At 40.3% G+C, this 20,044-nt stretch overlaps 1 protein-coding gene and 1 long non-coding RNA gene across 2 annotated transcripts in view; both read right to left on the reverse strand.

The window, feature by feature from the left end:
• LOC306659139 overlaps positions 1 to 3,000 on the reverse strand; it is a 30,623-nt gene extending 27,623 nt beyond the window's left edge. Inside the window, exon 1 of the long non-coding RNA XR_013763225.1 lies at positions 2,860 to 3,000. This is a non-coding gene — a long non-coding RNA (uncharacterized lncRNA). The remainder of the gene's footprint in view (positions 1 to 2,859) is intronic.
• Positions 1 to 20,044, reverse strand: part of VWA8 (von Willebrand factor A domain containing 8) — a 718,869-nt gene that overhangs the window by 100,984 nt on the left and 597,841 nt on the right. The gene's annotated exons all lie outside the window — the stretch shown is intronic.

Here is a 20,044-nt window from a genome sequence, read left to right on the forward strand (position 1 = left end):
TTTCTACCCTGTGGACTTATATCATCCCTGATATTTTCCAGTACCTCATACTTTAGTGGGAGACAAATAATAACAACCAATGCAAACAAAATACTGCATTCAAACAAATACTTCCTGCTTTGGCACCTACAATGTTAATTGTCACAATAGATAGAAATGATATGATCAGTTATTTCCCACAGTAAAAACAGTAAGTTTACATTACATAAGTGTTTACAAATATAAGTATCAAACCGAGATAGAAAAGAAGTGATATAGGATGTAATGATTTTAAGGTAGGAAGAGAGTAAACAGGAGTGAAAAATAAAGCATGAAAGAGAGATAAGTAAAGATTGACTTTTAGCAGAGTTTCTGGACTCTAGGGTTCAGATTCCAAACTCAATCATTTCCTACCACACCGTTTCAAGTTCCCAGCTGTCCTGTCTCTGCAAGTTAGGTGTCCCTCTCAGCTGATCATTCAAGTGGCAGGTCTGGATGGCAGGGGAAACTGGGTGGGTTTCCCCAACCTTTATTTCCATGTATAACCCCCTCTTCACATTTTATTTTTTTTCTGGTCATTTTGGCACACTTTGTGCTGTGATGTGAATTTGCCAGACATGTATTTTGAACCAGGCAGAGTTGCCAGAATTTGGTTCCCCAGCTGCCCTTCCCTGCAGCAGAGCTGCAAAATGTCTCCTTCCTCTGTTCCCTGGCAGCTAGGAGAGATGGGACTTCTTTCCTGCACAAGGATATTGTGCAGGACACCTTTCAGGTTAATTGGGCAGTGTCTTTGATTTCCTATCTCTCCTTACCTATACAAACATCAGACCTCCTAAAAATGCAGGATCCTTTAAGAGAGGTACCTCTCCAGAGGTACCAACTGCTAGCAGCAGCAATGCCAGGGGTTTCATTTTGTTATATCCAACCTCTTAAGGTCTCAATCTGCTTTGAATGTACAAAATGAATTCCCAGTAAGATCCTTCCTTCTCACCTTGCTAAGAAGCTGCATGGCTGATTTCTTGGTTTCACACCATGGAGCAATCATGAAATTGACCTCTAGTCTACCATTTTGAATCTTCTAAGAATAGTACCTTTTAAGACATGATAAACAGTGCTTTATGTTTGTGATTTTTGAGTTCTTATATTGTACAAAACACTCAGAAACACTGATGATGAAATGATAGAGTATCTCGGATTAGCAGCAAGATATTACAGGGATAAGAACCACTTTCTTCTTGAAGTTGGGGGTCATCTTCACAGGACAATTGTACTTTTGCTTCATGTTTGAAAATGTCCATAATAAAGAGTTAAAGAAAAATTTTCCATTTTAGGAACCTTGTGTGTTTTGATTTCTCCTTCTCCCTTTTCACACCCTTGCTCACCTCCTCTGGATTTCAACCACCCTATGGTATTCTCACTTTCTTTGACTGGGAATCTTCCTATAGTATTTAATGTGTTGTATGGTTTTCTCACTAATTTCCTTCTCCACATCTTCTCTCTTCTCTACATTCAGCTATCTTATTACAAAGGCCCCTTAACCTCTTTCCCCTGGAGGACAATGGCCTCAACAGAACCAGGCTCCTTTCACTAGTGGTTTTCAGAGAGGGGTTGCATAGTTGTGCCCAAGCACCCCTGCAAGGCCTCTCTGTCTCCCTGAGAATGACCTGTGTGCCAGAACACTCTGCATGTCCACAGAGGCAAACATTCGGACTGGATAATTACCACAGTAGCAACTGGCTAGCTGGGGAGGGGAAAATGATATATATTAATCATTTGGTTCTCTTCCTAAATGGATACTTTAGTATTCATATGAAACATACAGCAATTATTTTAATTCTAACATTACTTCTCATTATAGTATAATTTTCCTCCTGCCTCTTTTTAAGAAATTGCAACTATTTTCTATCTGAAATAGTTATCTGTCCTTAATAACCTTTTTGAGATGAAGGGAGAGGGAAGTCTCCAGTCTCCAGAAGAGCAAATTCAGATTCAACAAGTATAAATAAACTGTCTGAGGTCTCCTGGGAAGATAGCAGAAGAATGAGAGCCACACTTCTGCCTCTCAGGCCCATCCTGAGGTTCACAGGCTTTCCTGAGGGTGTGGCTGGCGGGACATGCATTTTTGTCACTATTGTTCTGTACTGTTTACTTGCAGGATGTGAAAGCACACCATGTAATGGAATACCAGATGTTCTACGTGGGAGGAATTTCATCAGTCACATACACTTGAGCATGCCTTTTTCTAACTGCACCCGATTCCTTTCATTGAGCACAAAATTGTAAATGTTTCCTAAAGTTCTACCAAGTCCTTCAATCAGAAAGGAGATATTGCTAGTTTTTTGGTCTTTTTCTCTTTTAGCTGAAGAACATAAATAGAAGTCTAGTGAAAGTATCTAGTGGATTCTTCTTATTTTTTAGAAGAGGTCAATGAAATGGCCTAGAGCAGCTATGGACTATCTGAAGGCCAGGCTCCTCTGCCTGGTTTCGAAGACTCCACCTGCTGACAAGGGCCCTCTAGTCAACCTCACTTTTCATCTCTCCCCAGCTCTTATCCTTTTTCCTGGGTAGGCGAGCTGGCTCTTTCCATCATCACTATTGTGCATTCCTCCCTGGTGCCTCTGTTCATTTAGCTTTGTCTCATCTCCAAATCCTGGCAGTGGATGGGTGCTATCTCATATTAGCCCACTGACCTTGTCCTTCCCTGTAAAGCTAGAGGGTACCGTCTCTATACCATGTGACTTCATCTAACAGTGTGTATGTATGCTTGCATGTTCATGTATGTGTGCATAAGTGTGCCTGCACATGTGTATATGCATCTGTGCAAGTGTGCATGTGTCTATGAGTCAATAGCATTATTGTAAATGTGAAGTGAACACTCACTCTGTTGAAAGGCTCTTGTGCCCATCTCTCTTGCAGCTCTCTTGACCTTGGGAACCTAGTCCTTCTTAGCACTGGAGACCTGGTACACTGCATAGCCTGCATCCAGCCAGTAAGGAGCTCCTTTCTCTCCAGACACTGCAATGTCTTTTCTCCTGGAAAGAAACAAGGAAAAATCCAGATGTTAAGTCTAAAACTGACCACAAAACAGAAGATAGATTATTGCTTTAAGATAGCTCTGTGAGGTATATTAAGTGTGTATGTTAACATGTATATGTTAATTGTATATATTAATAGCTTGAGATTATGGACACTTACTATATGTTTGCTAATTAAATGAGCAGCTCACATGTTATCTTATTTTCCCACAAAATACCAAGAGCAATGAAGCTACAGTAATTTTTTTTTGTTTTGAAAATAATGAAAAACAATACATAGAGAGGGTAAGTGACCTATAAAGACCTCTGGCTTAGCTAAGATCTGAGGTCAATTATTGTATCAACTTTGATTTTTAGCTTTGAATAATTTACAATGGACAATATTATCAGAACACTCTTTCAATATAAATCCAAGTTTACATATTTGTACATATATGTCATATAATAATCTATGAATGGTTTATGTTAAAAATGAAAGTTAAATGGCTATAAGTCTAGTAGGTAGTAGGTATTATAAGAAGTGGTGGGGGCATTGGCTAGATGTGCTCCAATTGAAATTATTTTAAAATAATACCCTGGATAGGCATGGTGGTGCACACCTGTAATCTCAGTGACATGGGAGACTGAGGCAAGAAAGTCAGAAGTTCAAAACAAGTCTCAGCAACTTAATGAGGCCCCAAACAACTTAGTGAGACTCTGTCTCAAAAGAAAATAAAAAGATCTGGGATATGGCTCAGTGGTTGAGCACTCCTGAGTTCAATCCCTGGTAAGTATAAGTAAATAAATAAATAAAATAAAAAAGCTACACTGACCTATGATAATATATACATCTACTGACTAGATTTGGTTTTTGGGTTACTGATTTATTTCCTTTGTGAAAGAATACTAAAAACCACTGTCTTTTGTTTACTCATAGGTAACAAGAAAACTTAGGATGACATTTCAGTATTGATGGACAGTATTATACACTACAGTGAGTACAATATTGTATACTGTACTAGTTAAGGCAGACTCCCTGAGTTTGAATCCTGGCTCCAACTCAATAGCTGTATCTTTGGGGAAATTATGCAAATACTCTGTGTCTCAGTCTCTTCATTTAGAAAGCAAGTATACTAATATGATTTACTTCATGGGACTATCATGAAGCAAAATTCTTAGAAAAGCACTTGGCAAAAAATAAGAGCTATATAAATTACCAATCTTATAATTATTATTTAAATAATTCCCATACACAGAGATAATTTCTAGATTTGTTAGTGGAAAATTTAAAATCTTTCACATGTTGGTTAAATTATAATATTTTTTTTCTCCTTTGAAACTTTAATTGGTCTAATAAACTAAGAAGGAACACTTAGCCTGAACCACTTCCTTTATGAAAGTCCAGGTAGATGGTCATTTCCTTTTGGGAAATACCATGACCACAGTCTATTAATTACAGCATCCTTTGATTGGAACACATCTTAGTTCATTTTTATTTAAAATTGGGTGGTGGAAAATTACTTCTTAGATTTGTGTGATTCCTGTCTCCCACTGACAATCAATCTGTAGCCAAAAGAACAGGAACTGGGTAGTGACATGAGTTAGTGATGGGAAGCTGTTTTTGAGACCTGACTCCCTCCCTCTAGGAGACTGTTCTTAAGTATGGGGAGATGTGAACTAGAGCTTAGCACTTCTTAGGTACTCAGAGGTCATCATTTTGGAGAGAGGAAAGAATCTGCAACTGTTAGACGTAGATGAGAGTGAAAGCAGAATGAGTCACATGGACCCTAGGGAATGTCACCCTGGGGTGCACAGGACATGAGTGGAGAGTTCTCTATGATTTCTACTTCCCAGAGCTTTCCATTTTGTACTTTCTAAGTGAAAACACTTGCTGGGGGTTCTGAGACTGCAAAGCATAGCCTTGAAGCTAAGCTTGGACATTTTAAACATATCTTATCCTCAAGATAAGGAGTAAGGTGGGCAAGGCAGGGGGCCAGAGCTAAGTTCAATGTAGGGAATATTGAGGGAGAAAAATGACAAAGATAGAAAGACAAGTTGAAGCCAAGGCTTTTGATCAACTGAAAAATAAAAGTTCAGGGGAAACACAGATACTATCTGGACAGATATTGGAGCTAGGAGGTTCAAGTTGAATAGTAAGAAAGAACTTTCACTTAAGAGCAGCAGTCTCCTGCTGGGGAGCCTACATCTGGCCAGCTGGCTCCACAATGCATTCCATATGGATTAAATCTTGTTGGCTTGACACTACCTTCCAGATCAAAGGACACTTCTAAAAATAGCCTTTCTTTAAAGCTGCTGCTTGATGAATAAACAGAGCAGGCAAGAAGCCTACAGCCTATTTGATAGCTCATTGTCTCAGCACAGAAACCCATTTCCTGCCCTGGCTGTCAAGGCTAAGAGGTACAGACCGTCCTCAAGGAAGGTGAAGCTTGGAATCCCTGCCAGCTCTCCTCAGGGCTCAGAGAAGCTCGGGCAGTGCGCAGTCTGGCCCTATTCCTGTGGCCCAGCAGATGTGGGGCTCCAGCTGCCACAGGAAAAAGGAAGACAGCAGTCACGGAACAATGGTCCAGTCAGGCAGCTGAGAGGAAGGAATAGACTAGTTTGCTTACACACGGCATCCTTGTAAACAGCAACCAACCCTCCTCTCTCAAAATCCTGCATCCTCATCACACTCATTTCTGAGATGTGGGAGACAAGGACTATTTTGTTTCAAAATCAGTTGCTCAAGAAAGAATATACTGTAGATTTATGGCAGAAACCCAAGTGCCTATAGGTTAAAAGAAGAGCTTAACATTGAATGTGTACCATCCTCAGGCCAGTCAGAGCTCAGTGCTTTACTCTCACAATCTTATTCAGTCCAAATCATGACCTGGTGAGGCAGTTGTTATCCCCTTTCACAATGAAACAACTCCAGGAGGGTGAGAACTGTGTTAGGTCTTAGGTCAGCAGAGTCTTTGGGACACAGAATGCCAGGCTCTTTCTATGTCCCGATGTCACTTTGGAGCCAAGGGTAAGAACGCATTGATTAACTAATGGGGAAGGATGAGAAGCACAGCTGTCCCCTGAGCCTTCTGAGGGCAGAAGCAGTGCTGGCCTGATGGGAAGCCCGACCCACAAGAATGCCACATCCTCGCTACCAACCTGTTCCACCAGCCCAAGTATTGCCACCCACATGGGGCATGTTGTCTGGGTCTTCCTTCCCGTGTTTGGGGGAGCTCACATCTTTACTACTATCTATCTTGACTGTTATCTAAAAATGAAGAAACATTTTCACTGTCCTGTGACCGACACCAGGAATTGCTGGACCGAAAGAATTCTTTTCCTGGAAGTCCTTAAGGTATCTCATAATCTTCTTAGGCCATAGACTTGACAAATGTTGTTTGTGTCTGGCAAAAATTTCATCAGATTTAACTTACATCTCTTTGGGAAAGAGATGAAGTAAAGTTTTAAGAAATTCTTTAAAAAAAAGGAGTTGAGCTGGCTTTCAACTTCAGAGTTCTCCTGATGCAGAATGTGCCAAAACATTTAAAAAAGGATGAGATAGGGAAAATAGTAAACTTACCACCTCAGTGATGAAGCTCAGACAATAAACATACACTTACTCATTTCATTCTTATAGAAATTCCATTACTTTGAGAAATGAAGTTTTATATAAAAATATAAAAAACAAAAACATAAAATGCATGTATATATAGCTCTATGATAGATTTATGTTCTATATACCCAAATATGCTAAAAGTTGCTTGTTTATTGTTTGGACTCACTATAATTTTGTTATAGTATTTTGTAGCTTTCCTAATTTGCCTTTCCTTTAATGAATTTATGATTCATGCAATTCAAACAGAATTAGTGGATGTTAGCTCTCCCCCATGACAGCTTGCCCCTATTTCCAAAGTTCTTTCATTTCTTTTTAAACAACATACCTGAGTGTGGAATGGTGTTCAGAACAGTTCTTGCAATAAAACTGTCAGTGCTTGGACCACTTTTGGAACTTCCCCTGCCACTCTACCCAGCGGTAACCTCCTGGGGTTGATTCACTGGTTCCAAATCTGGTGAATAAGGTGATCAGGTGGGGTTTTAGTCAAAACCAAGTGCAATTGAATAATGAGACTAATTTGCTTACATGGGGTTTGACTCTTCTACAAGCCAATTATAAAGGAGAGGTTCCAAAAACAGTCTCAGCAGTGACTTTGGTGTGTGGTGTGTGGTGTGTGTGTATTCTGGTATATTGTTTAAAAATAAAAGAATTTTAGAGATGGTATGAAAAGCAAATTCCAATGTGTCTAGTACTTTCATCAAACCTTAATTACCTCCTTTAAACAGTTCACACACCCCAGTCAGTCTTCTCTGAGAGAACAGATTTTTAAGCCCTGAAATTAATGGCCCAAAGCAAAAGAAAAAGCACTACCAATAGCCTCCACAGTTTCCTCCTAAATTATGCTTTTGAAGTTGCAAAAACACTTGTAGTGGCCATCAGGGAGGCAGAAAATGGAGCATAAATGCTGGAAGAAAAGTACTGATGTTTTCTTTGTCACCTTTGTGTCTTGCCATATTATTTGATGGGAAATGGTGCTGCTTGCATTGTCCACAAGTCAGCCCCATCCAACACCAAGTGGGAGCCTAGACATGTTAGAAAACTGATTAATTCTTGATAAGTCAATCATTAGTCAAACCATGATTTATTTCAGAGAAATACATACCATAAAATTCCAGGAACATTTAATTTAAAGCAAGGCATCTGAGGAGTTGATCTGATTTGGGGTCATCTCATGAATGCTGTTGTACTCAAGCAATATATTTCTCTACGTGAATAGGAGGTGTATATCTGCCAGTACCTTTTCAAAGTCATTTTAGAGTATCTCTTACATGAATTGATAATAATTCATAATAGAAGCAAGGCAGGAAGTCTTGGATAGTTCAATTCAGGACAGAAACTGGAAGAGATACCAAGGAACGACTGTCATTTGAGGAAGTTTATTTGCTGAGTGCAGATGTGTACTATGGAACAACTGGCCATTTAGAAAGTTAATAATTGCTGTGTTTTGTCATGCATATGTTGGAAAGCATTTGTGGGCTGGGATTGTGGCTCAGTGGTATAGCACTTGCCTAGTATGCTTGAGGCCCTGGGTTTGATCCTCAGCACTACATAAAAATAAAATAAAGGTATTGTGTCCACCTAGAACTAAAACATATATTTTTTTAGACAGAAAAGTATTTGTAATGCATTTCCCTTGAGAGGTGGTTTCATCTAGAAAAAAGTAAGTCATTATAATGACAGAAATAGACACTACTGAATTCACTTAAGGGGATCAAATTTTCTCCAAATAAGAAAACATCATGGCCCTTTATGACATTTCACAGAACCTTATATACAAGCTAAACCCTTTGATGTATTTCCCATAGTGGACACTCTCGGTTTGCTTTTAGGTAAGTGTGCTGTGATACTAAGAGTAATTATCCTCTTACTTATGAATTAAAATGAAAAAAATCCACAGGTCTTATAAACTAAAAGTCAAAAAATGTTCTGAGTAAAACAACCCAAAGACAGCACGCAGAAGGGACATAATTCCTAAAGCCCTATGGGCAAGATCCTTGTATTTAGGCTCCTTCTTGAGCTAATGATTTTTTTAAAAAATCAGTAAAATGATATAAATAGGATATAATTCTGGAAGAATCCATTCATTGATTTTTTTTTTAAACAAAAACACTCCTGTGCCTGTTTGAGGTGTGTCTTTTACTCACTGGGATACCGAGATGCATGAAACAGGATCTTTGCTCCCAGCAAGATATTGCATAGAGGGAAGCAAAGTCATAACATGGTGGTGCTACAGGCCATCATAGGGTACTGACCACATCTGCCTGAATCACATTAGTGTCTGAGGTCATTCTAACCCACAGACCAGAAAATTATCTCATAGTTATAGATAGGATGAAAGTCACATTAACATGTACTTAGGAATGATGATCTTTCATACGATTTCAGCTGGCTTAAAAAAATAAAAAGGTAATCACCAAGTTTTAGACGACTCTGTATCTTCTAAGTGATACTGCATTACAAAAATACCTTTATCTTATAGGTAACTTTTCTAATTTCTATCTCTGGGAAAGCCATCAAATGTGCAATTTATCTTCAGTTCTTGCCTGTTCTGATGGTAACATTTGCTTTCAAATACTCAATGGTCTTCTGCTGTCTTTAATCCCTCACTATCTCTACAAACAGAGAAGACTTTGACTTTTGATCATTAATATCCACAAATTACATTGTAGCTGACTTTCACTTATACTAAATAAAACTGACCCCAGAGGCATTCATATTTTAAGTGACTGTATTACTAATTGAGAATTGAAGTTTTTTTTTTCTTTGTTATAAATTCTGGGAGTTAGCAGGCAGAGGTGGCAGGACAGGGCCTGGGGTCCATGAGGCCTACTTCCAGGCCCTGAAAACAAATGCCTATTAGGGTGACTTGTGACATTACAGGTGAGAAATGGTGACTGGTCCCTGGTTTGTCCTGTAGAGGCCTGTCTTCTGGTGTAGATAGGTTTATCTTTCTCATGGGCTTCTTAAGTTAGCCAGCAAACCCTCCCCTCACTCTAGGCTGGAGCCCTTTGCTCACAATCCCAAACCTAACCCATGGGTCTTACCTTCCTACTTCTTTCTGCTAATAAACTCCCAAAGATTTATGCACATACTGATTTCTGGCACAAATGATGTGTTTGGTAAATCTTTTAAAAACATTTGGAAGTATAACTCAAAACATCCTCCACCCTCTATTTCAATGGTCTGGAATGTTCTATGCATACTAAGCTATCTGAGTTCACAGAGTCTCGGACAGAGTACCTTCTCATTGGGATGATGTTCTTCACTAAGAGCCATTAGTATGCAACAAAAACACCCAGTCCAAATTAAAATGACAGATTCCACAGCAGTGGCCTAAAATGAGGGCAGAATGCCAACTTACTAATATTTGACTATATCTTTTATTGTCTGATAGCAGTAGCGAGCACAGTGGCTTCTTCTTTCAGCCTTGTACATAATTGGTCCTTAATAAATATGTGTTAAATGTGTCCATGGGAGGCTGCTCATGCATAAATATTAATAGTTTAATTTGCATATAATTTTCTCCATAATAAGCTATCATCTGGGTGCCTGGGGAGACTCTTTCCTGCTCTACCTGCCAGCCCATAATCAGCACCCACTGGGTCACTGATCAGCAGAAAGCCATCTTCTAACAGAATCAGGATACATGTATCCCTATTAGCTCTCACTTGTTCTTAAATTCCACTCTTACCACCATTTCAACTCAGTGACCAGATCCCTCACTGCGCCCTGGATGTGCTCCCTACCATGACCTGTGAGTCTATAGAGATGGCCTCTCTCCTTGCTCCCTGGCCCAAACACAGCAGTTTGAATGACTGTCCAAAATCTTATAAGGTTGCAAAGCCCATTTAAAGCCACTTCTCACTTAATTAAAGGTAACTTACTTATTCATTCTCCTTCTTCTTTTTTAATTCAATAGGAACAAAAAACAAAGATTTGGGGGAAATCTAGAAACATGGAATGATGGAATTAAGAGGCTATTTCATGAATTAAAATGCTATAGTTACAAATATTTATGGTATGTTGTTATTATGTATAGGTGAGTGTCAAAAAAAAAATGTTCACAACCCACAGATACCATGGACACCAACAGTTTACTGGCACAGAAATGTTCCCCTCCTGCCACCTCCCAGGGGCATATTCAGTGTTCCAAACACTCACAGAGAAATAACTGCTAATTAAATTCCAAGACAGCATGGGTGGGGCAAATGTCAGGTTTTTATATATTCTACCCTTTCTATTTTTGCCACTTATTTTTTACTCTTTTAAAGGTTAGCATTCTAGTGCACCAATAAGAAAATACAGGAAGAGAAAGTTCACGAAAATGGTGGAAGGGAGCCAGGGGATCATTCCTGATTTCCTCATAACAGAAAGGAAGCAGTGAAGGAAAAGCAGAATTGAGTTGGGTGATAAAATAAAAGCTCTGAGACTCAATATTATAAAGTCTGTGATCTTGAGCGACTTGAAAATAGGTTACCAGAGTAGAAAATAAGTGCAGAGTTCCCCAACTCTGAAGCCAGACCGAGATGAGGGAAATGGGGAGGGGCAACAGAAAGAGAAAGATTGAGAGGGAGGGAGAAAAACTCTAAAGCTCACTCACTTAAAAACATACGGAAAGGCAGACAAAATTAAAGTATGACATGGTCAGCAGTGTCCTTGAAGCAGATCAAATGGTTTAAAAGCAAAATATGAATAGAAAACTGTGTCGGGGTCCACAGCCAACTTGTGGAACCCTCACTTGACTAGTCTACCCACTTCCAGACAGCAACAAATAACCAAAAATAAGTCCCTGCAGTGTGATATTTTAAGACTGGCTAGAAAGAACTTGGGTGGTTATTAGCTGAAAATCGCAGAAACCCATTTCCCCTCAATATGAAGGTGAAGGGGAAGGTGGTGGAGCAGACCTTTGTGGGGAAGAGTGCCTAACCCAGTGTTCTTCTCGGTCTTCTTGTGACTCAGGTAGAGGTGGAAAGCTCTACAGAGCTTCCAAGCAGAAGAAAGTGCATCCATCAAGACCATATCAGCACCAACCACTACCATTGGGGGAAGGCACCATGGAAAAATGCTTACTTGAGTCCTAAGATGCATAAGAGGGTCTTTCTCCTTGATCACTAGTCCCAGACAGTAGGGAAACTACCTAAATATCCAGTGATATAGAGGTCTGGTTCCTGGATGGTGGCAGAAGTCAGCAGAAAGCCACTAGGAAAAGCTGCCCCAGGAAGCTTAAGGGGAAGGCACCAGAATCACTATCATAGCGAGAGGGAGACCAGTCAAGGTAGAAAGTTGCCTGATTCAAGGTAGCTGGAAGCAACTGCTCCACACTTAACCTGTGGTCACAATTGGTGAGTGAAAGGATATTGTTTGGGCACTGGCTGGACCTTGCACCAGTCGTAGTGAACAGAGGGAATTGGCACCCACTGTTTACAACCTGGGGCAGTAGAAACTAGAACCCAGGTGAACCACCTTAATCCCTTGACTACAGAACTCCAGATAGCAGCATAGGTTAGGGGAATGCTTATGTAGCACAGAACACCCACAGAAAATCCACAACCAAAGGATCTGTGCTTATAGACAGTCACCAGGATCTACACCTCCATGAAAAGGATTCAGTAGAGGGGAGAAGGTTGACCCACAGCAATCACAGGGATACTCCAAAGCCCTTCATCCTGAACTCTACCATACAATAGAAACAACCAAGACACAACCCAGCACCTCTGAGTAGTCGATTCCTGGCCCCTGAGCTGACAAACCAGAACCACCTGGTGGGAGGACCATGGCACTTAGGGCAGTGATTCCTGTGCCCCTGCAACTCTGGAGAGATTCACAACCAAAGAGTGATGGACATCTACTAAATGTCCAAACCCTAATGAAATCCAACCCAAGATTCAACAAGAATTTTTACACCCTGACATGGTTTACTATAAATAAGTCTTTATTTTATGTGTGTGTGTGTGTATGTATGTGTGTGTGTATATATAGCTATCTACCTATATATATATATATACACAGTTTTATATATATATATATATACACACACACACACACACATATCTATATATATTTACATATATATCACTATTTAATTTGATTGGTGGTTGGTACCCTAATAGCCAACTTTGTACCTTCAACCCATTTGAATGTATTCCTTCTAATGGTTTAAAGTATTACTTTGAATCATTCTGTCTTTGTTTTCTTAGCTCTAGCTTATACTCACTCCTCATACTCCCTATTTTCCCTCTCACAGTCTGCTACTATCTCAAATACCCACATCCATCTCTCTCTCCTTTCTACCTTACTATGTATCATTATTTTCTATCTTTTCTTTCTCTCCCTCCCAATCTTTCTCCCCATCCCCTTTAACCCTCACTTAATGTTATAGCAATTTTTCTAAATTTAGTAACTAAATTTTCAGCCTATTGCAGAACTTTACACAAGTTTATACCTGGATTTAAGGAACTGTGGAAAACAATATCAACAAGTTTTTTCTTTCTTTCTTAAGCTTGAATAGAGTATGAGGCAGCTTGGCTCTGAAGTGACGGTAGTAAATAGTGTCAGGGGCATCTCTGGAATTGAGAAGGATTTGTTTGACGTACATGGATGAGCCAATGTTCGGGGCATAGATATTTATGATTGTTATGTCTTGCTGATTTATGCTTCCCTTAAGCAGTATGTAATGTCCTTCTTTATCCCTTTTGACTAACTTGGCTTGAAGTCCACATTATCTGAAATGAGGATGGATACTCCAGCTATTTTGCTGTGTCTGTGTGCATGGTATGTTTTTTCCCATCCTTTCACCTTTAGTCTATGGGTATCTCTTTCTATGACATGAATCTCTTGCAGGCAGCAAATTGTTGGATTTTTCTTTTTATTCCAATCTTCCAGTCTATGTCTTTTGATTGATGAGTTCAGGCCATTAACATTCAGGGTTATTATTGTGATATGATTTGTATTCCCAGTCATTTGACTCATTTTTGGTTTTTGACATGATTTGGTTTCCCCTTTATTTGGCTATTCCTGTAGGCTAGCTCCTCCCGTTGCTGATTTGCATCGTTGTTTTTCATCTCTTCCTCATGGAATATTTTGCTGAGATAGTTCTGTAAATCTGGCTTTCTTTTTGTAAATTCCTTTAGCTTTTGTTTATCATGGAAGGATCTTATTTCATCATCAAATCCGAAAGTAAGTTTTGCTGGGTATAAGATTCATGGTTGGCATCCGTTTTCTTTCAGGGCTTGGTAAATGTTGCTCCAGGCCCTTCTAGCTTTTAGGGCCTGGATTGAAAAATCTGCTGATATTCTTATTGGTTTCCCCCTGAATGTAATTTGATTATTTTCTCTTGCGTCCTTTAAAATTCTGTCTTTATTTTGTATGTTAGGTATTTTCATAATAATGTGCCTTGGTGTGGGTCTGTTGTAATTTTGTATATTTTGAGTCCTATAAGCCTCTTGTACTTGGTTTTACATTTCATTCTTCAGATTTGGGAAATTTTCTGATATTATTTCATTGAATAGATTGTTCATTCCTTTGGTTTGTTTCTCTAAGCCTTCCTCAATCCCAGTAATTCTTAAATTTGTCCTTTTCATGATATCCCATAATTCTTGTAGATTCTGTTCATGATTTCTTACCACCTTTTCTGTTTGGTCAACTTTGTTTAAGATTAAATATATTGTCTTCAATATCTGAGGTTCTGTCTTCCAGATGTTCTATCCTATTGGTTATGCTTTCCATGGAGTTTTTAACTTGGTTTATTGTTTCCTTCATTTCAAGGATTTCTGTTTGGTTTTTTTTTTCAATATCTCTAACTCTTTATTGAAATGATCTCTTGCTTCCCGTATTTGCTCCTTTAACTGTTGATTGGTGCGATCATTTAATGCCAGCATTTGCTCTTTCATCTCCTCCTTCAATGCCTGCATTTGCTCTTTCATCTCCTCGTTTGCTTCCCTGATTGTTTTAATTATGTACATTCTGAACTCCCTTTCTGACATTTCTTCTGCTGTGCTGTCATTGGGATTTATTGATATAGTATCTATGTTTGTTTGGGACATCTTCGTCCCTTGTTTTCTCATATTGGTCAGATCTCAGTGGGACTTTGTGATATTGCAGAATCCTTCTATTGGCTTATAGTGTTCCTGTAGATTTCCAGTGTATCACCTTCCTGCCTTCAGTAGCCTGAAGTCTTGGAGTAACTTGATAATGCAGTGCTTCCAAGGAAATCTGCCCCTAGCCTGCTACTGGTTCCAGGGGTTGGAGCTGCTCTGTGTGGAAAGGCTGTCACTGTGGGGCCTGCTCCGAGAAGGTAGCCTGGAAAGGCGCTTCCCGCCGGAGGGGGCCAGGCTGCGGGCTGCTTGGGGAAGTCCCTGGCTGCCCTGTCCTGGTCCCTGAAGCAACCTGCGGGCAGGAACTCGCCTCCCTGGTTCAGAGACTTGAAGCTTGGTTCTGTGCAGAAAGGCTCTCACTGGGGCCTGCTTGGAGTTGCTGGAGAATCTGGCCCAGTGGGTGGAGCCCACCGCCGGAGTGTGCAGGGCTGCCTGGGGTGGACTCTAGCTGCTCTGCCTTACTCTAATCAGCCACCCGAATCTGGGCTTGCCCCCCAGGCAGCGCTTCAGCAGGTGGGGGAGACTCACTCCGAGGCTCTATTTTAGTCCATGTCTCTCAATGCCTCCCCTTCTTGAATCCTGGGTTCTGGAGTGACTGGAGATGCAGTCACGCTCTAGTCTGCCCTCTTGGATAATCCCGTTGAAAAAGCCTGCGGCTGGGGGGGCCGTGGGGCCAGGAGCAGGTCCGCCTGGAGAGGTCTCTGGCTTCCTTGCCCTGGTCCCAGAGGCTGCTTGTGGGCCGGAGGTCACCGCTGGCTAGGGGACTTGTGGCTGGCTCTGTGTGGAAAGGCTCTCACTGGGCGGTCTGCTCCGAGAAGCTAGCCTGGAAAGGCGCTTCCCGCCGGAGGGGGCCGGGCTGCGGGCTGCAGACTGTGTGGGGAAGTCCCTGGCTGCCCTGTCCTGGTCCCTGAAGCAACCTGCAGGTAGGAACTCGCCGCCTTGGTTCAGGGTCTTTAACTTTTCATTGAGTTTTTTTTCTTTCCTTTTCCTTTTTAATTTTCTCTGTTTAATTATACCCTTAATGGCTAATGGACATTTATATATATATGTTTTTTTCTCATTTCTAGGAGTTATTTATCATGGATAGGTTTTTTAAGGAAAAGGATGTTTAATTCATATACATCAGTTTTAGTATTCTTGAATTTTTAATTCTTAAAATTTTATATATATATATATATATATAAATATAAATTTTTCTCTCCTGTTTGTCTTGATTCTCTTTCTTTTTTCTTTTGCTGACAACCAAGGTCTATTATTCTCTTATTCACTCCTCTGTGAATTTTTTACTTCTATCTTCTCTCTTCCTCACTCATCATCATCACATTCTATGTCACCTTTGTTCTCTCCCTGTCCATCATTTGAAAGTGTAAAACCTTTTGCAAACATACTGGTTTTATTGTAGGAAATAACTGAGTATATAATTTCTATTTATTGTGACAATTAACACTGTAGATGCCCAAACAGGAAGTATTTGTTTGAGTGCAGTATATTTTTGCATTGGTTGTTATTATTTTTCTCCCACTAAAATGTGAGATACTGAAAAATGTCAGGGTCAATATAAGTCCACAGAGTAGAAACTCTACTACCTCAGACCCATACTGTTACATAGGTAGACATACAAACAGCATGAAAAAGCAAGGGAACACATCACACAAACAAACCAAGATACTCCAATAACAGAATTCATCAACACCACAGTGTGAGATAAGGAGTTTAGAATGTACACAGTTAAGCTAGCTGATCTGTAAGGCAAAAGATGATGTAAGGAGTGAAATCAGAGAGAAAATAAAGGAAGTGAAAGATCACTTCAATAAAGAGATAGAGTCTGAAAAAAAGGCAGAAATCTCAAAACAAAGGAGTCAATAAAAAAAATTTAAAGATTGAATGGAAAGCATCACCAACAAACTAGATTGCTTGGAAGACAGTTTCAGGCAATGAAGACAAAATATATAATCTTTTTTATTTTTTTAATTTTTAAAAAATTTTTACAGACTGCATTTTGAGTCATTGTACACAAATGGGATACATCATGTCATTTCTACAGTTGTGCACAATGTAGATTCATACGAGTCTCTTAGTCAAGTTATGAAGACAAAAAGAGAAAACCAATTACTAAAATTCTTGACAAAAAAGGAAATTTCACAATGAACACTACTGAAATACAGACAAGATTAAAAATATATTTTGAAAAGTTATACTCTAATAAAACAGAAAATCTTGAGGACAACAACAAATTTCAAGAGACATATGACTTACCCAAACTGAATCGGGGGACTTTGAAAATTTAAACAGATCAATTTCAAGCAACGAAAATGAAGATGCCATAAAAGTCTATCAACAAAGAAAAGCCCAGGACCAGAAAGATTCTCAGCCAAGTTCAACCAGACTTCCAGAAGAACTAACACCAATCATCCTCATATTGTTCCATGAAGTAGTAAAGGAGGGAACCCTTCCAGACTCATTCTATGAAGCTAGTAACACCCTGATACCAAAACCAGACACATATAAAAAAAAGAAAACATCAGGAAAATATCCCTGATGAACATGGATGCAAAATTCTCAATAAAATACTGTCAAATCACATACAAAAACATATTAAAATGATAGTTCACCATGATCAAGTGCTTTCATCACAGAGATGCAAGTTTGGTTCAACATAAGGAAATCAATAAATAGACGTGGTTTTCTTCAGGCATTTCAAGATGGCAGACTAGAGGGTGGCTGCATTTCATGTTGCCCCAGGACTCAGGATTCAAGAAGAGGAGATATTGAGAGACTTGGGACCAACTCAAAGTCACCAGGTGAGTCTCTCCCATTGGGGGGGGTCCCAGATGGGGCAGTAGTCCTGGAATGCAGGGAACTTTGTGAAGTAGAGTTGCCCAATGAGGCAACCCTCCCCCTGCTGGAGCAGTGAACTCAGACAACTGGGAGCATTGCAGAGGAGGCCAATCAGCACAATGCTTGGACTCGGAGCAACCCACCGGGGCTCCGGGTGGCTGACCAGAGGAGGAGCTGCGCGGTGAGCTGTTTGGACTCAGAGCAAATACTTCTGAATACCGGGGGGCTACCTGGAGGAGGAGGAGGAGCACGACAGGTCGCTTGGACTTAGAGCAACCGCTCCTGAACACCGGGGAGGGGGACTGCCCGGAGGAGGAGGAGGAGTGTGGTGGGTCACTTGGATTCAGAGTGACTGCACCAGGGCTATGGGTGGTTGTCAGGAAGAGGAGGTGCACAGTGAGTTGCTTGGACTCCTAGCAACTGCACCGGAACACCGGGTGGCTGCCCGGAGGAAGAGGCGTGTGGCGGGTCGCTGGGACTCGGAGCAACTGTACGGGGCTCCACGTGGCTGCTCAGAGGAGGGGCCACATAGCCAGGCAATTAGGTGCAGAGCAGGGTCCCAGGACCTAGGTGGCTTCTTGGTGGAAGAGCCACACAGAGACAAGCTGAGGGGCGGAGTAAAGGTTTCAGGTCTAGGGGCAGGTTCTCTGAGGAGGGGGAGCCTAAGGAGACTTGTCTGTGAATGGTGAGGCTCCCAGGCCCAGGAGGTAGGTCCGGGCCCCTGGGAACTTTGCAGAGGAAGGCAGCCCAGCCCAGGCAGTAGCTGTAAATTGAGGGGAACCTCTAGGAGAGGGCATGACCAGTGAGACCTCCCCACCGGGTGAGTCTTCCCTGCCGGGTGAGGTTTTCCCACAAGGATGGTAAAACCAGAGACACAGGCCCAAAAAGCCTTGCCTCAGCCCGCAGCCTAGTTCCCTTTTGGATGACCATTGGTCAACAAGTGAAGGCACCTCTGCCCACTAGCAGGGAATATACCCCACCTGAAAGCCACCACCCCTAGAGAGGCAGCTTCCGTGTGGAACACCACACTATCAACTTCCTCCAAGACTTCAGCCTACTGAAGACTAAGAGGGGATATACTAGACATCTGCAGGGACATTATAAGTCAATAGAGAAAATCTGCAATATCTCAGCGGTCCACTGATACCTGAACAATATGAGAAAACAAGGGAAGAAAATCCTCCAAACAAAGATAGATGTTACATCAATAAAATCCAATGACAGCATGACAGAAGAAATGACAGAAAGGGAGTTCAGAATGTACATAATTAAAATGATCAGGGAAGCAAACGAAGAGATGAAAGAGCAAATGCAAGAATTGAATGATGAGATGAAAGCGCAAATGCAGGCATTGAATGATCACACCAATTGACAGTTAAAAGAGCAAATACAGGAAGCAAAAGATCATTTCAATAAAGAATTAGAGATATTGAAAAAAAACCCAGAAATCCTTGAAATGAAGGAAACAATAAACCAAGTTAAAAACTCCATGGAAAGCATAACCAATAGAATAGAACATTTGGAAGACAGAACCTCAGATATTGAAGACAAAATATTTAACCTTGAAAACAAAGTTGAACAAACAGAGAAGATGGTAAAAAATCATGAACAGAATTTACAAGAATTATGGGATATCATGAAAAGGCCAAATTTAGGACTTATTGGGATTGAGGAAGGCTTAGAGAAACAAACCAAAGGAATGAACAACCTATTCAATGAAATAATATCAGAAAATTTCCCAAGTCTGAAGAATGAAATGGAAAATCAAGTTCAACAGGAGGCTTATAGAACTCCAAATACACAAAATTACAACAGACCGACACCAAGGCACATTATAATGAAAATACCTAACATACAAAATAAAGACAGAAATTTAAAGGCTGCAAGAGAAAAAAGAAATCAAATTACATTCAGGGGGAAATCAATATGGATATCAGCAGATTTTTCAATCCAGATCCAAAACCTAGAAGGGCCTGGAACAACATTTACCAAGCCGTGAAAGAAAATGGATGCCAACCAAAAATCTTATAGCCAGCCACACTTACCTTCAAACTTGACAATGAAATAAAATCCTTCCATGATAAACAAAAGCTAAAGGAATTTACAAAAAGAAAGCCAGCATTACAGAACATTCTCAGCAAAATATTCCATGAGGAAGAGATGAACAACAAAGAAGCAAATCAGCAAAGGGAGGAATTATCCTAAAGGAATTGTCAAAGGAAGAACCTAGTCATGTCAAAAAAAATTAATAAATAAGATATAAAAAATGAGCCAAATGACCAGGAATACAAATGATATCTCAACAATAGCCCTGAATGTTAATGGCCTGAATTCATCAATCAAAAGATATAGACTGGCAGATTGGATTAAAAAGAAAGATCCAATAATATATTGCCTGCAAGAGACTCACCTCATAGAAAGAGATACCCATAGACTATGGTGAAAGGATGGGGGAAAAGATACCATGCACATGGACTCAGCAAAAAAGCAGGGTATCCATCCTC

This window comes from Sciurus vulgaris (assembly GCF_902686455.1).
Source record: "Sciurus vulgaris genome assembly, chromosome: 4".
Taxonomy (NCBI): Eukaryota; Metazoa; Chordata; class Mammalia; order Rodentia; family Sciuridae; genus Sciurus; species Sciurus vulgaris.